General features: G+C 27.3%; 1 non-coding gene across 1 annotated transcript; it reads left to right on the top strand.

The window, feature by feature from the left end:
- The first annotated feature begins 375 nt into the window (after positions 1-375).
- LOC142523548 (small nucleolar RNA R71) lies at positions 376-482 on the top strand. Its single transcript, XR_012814739.1, has one exon. It is a non-coding gene; the product is annotated as a small nucleolar RNA R71 (small nucleolar RNA).
- The last annotated feature ends 564 nt before the right edge of the window (positions 483-1,046 follow it).

Raw genomic sequence — 1,046 nt, 5'->3', positions numbered from 1 at the left:
ACAATCTTTTGTAGAATGATCACGTGTATCACATATATGACAAATAATTTCTTGAACACTTTTTAATTGACCACTCTTTTTCATATCTAATTATTCAATTTTTCTTGTTAAAGATGCAAGTTTATCTTGGATATCCATATCATCTTTAAGATTATAAATTCCACCCCCACTTGTAGAGTTGTTAATTTTAGTTTTTGGTGGTTCAATTGTGCTTATATTATCCCAATTGTGAGCATTTTCTGATTATGACTCCAAATACTCCATAGCTTCATTATGGTTTTTATCTTCGAAGTTCCATTACACATGAATTATAACATTTATCTATCTTTAGGTATTAGATCTTTATAAAAATTGAAACTATTCTCCATGTTTAAAAATCATGATGTGGGCATGTATTAAGTAATTCTTGTTATCTATCCCATCATTGATAAAATTTTTCTCCCTGTTTTTGAGAAAAATTTGTAATTTATCTTTTTAAGAGTTTGTTCTATGGGAAGGGAAAAACTTTTTGAAGAATTGTTATTGCATTTCTTCCCATGATCTTATTGAACTTGATCTCAAATTTTGTAGCGAAGTTTTAACTTTATTTTTGAAAGAAAAAGGAAAAATATTTAATCGAATTATATCCATGCTACAATTTTGATCATTATAAATGTTACAAACTTCCTCAAATTCTCTTAAATGTAAATATGGATTTTCAGAATTTAAGCCATGAAAATTTGGTAAAATTTGAATAATTTGAGGTTTAAAGTTGAAATTAGATATATCAGGAGAAAAACTAAACAAGATGGGGCATTAGTTCTAATAGGGCTCATATGGTGCCTAAGTGTACTTAATTGATCATTTTCTGGATTATTATTATTATCATTATCTTGATTATTAGAATTATCATCCATGTTTAAATTATTTTTAGAAACTCGAAAAATTCTACCACTTTTTTTACAACTCCAAACACTCGTACAAGTGAAAACAACACAATACTTCTAAATAAAAAACTTAACTTAATTCATACATCCTCAGCAGCGACGCCAAAAACTTGCTACTAC

The sequence above is a fragment of the Primulina tabacum genome, chromosome 13, assembly GCF_025594145.1.
Source record: "Primulina tabacum isolate GXHZ01 chromosome 13, ASM2559414v2, whole genome shotgun sequence".
Taxonomy (NCBI): domain Eukaryota; kingdom Viridiplantae; phylum Streptophyta; class Magnoliopsida; order Lamiales; family Gesneriaceae; genus Primulina; species Primulina tabacum.
This window is presented reverse-complemented; position numbering and strand designations above follow the sequence as displayed.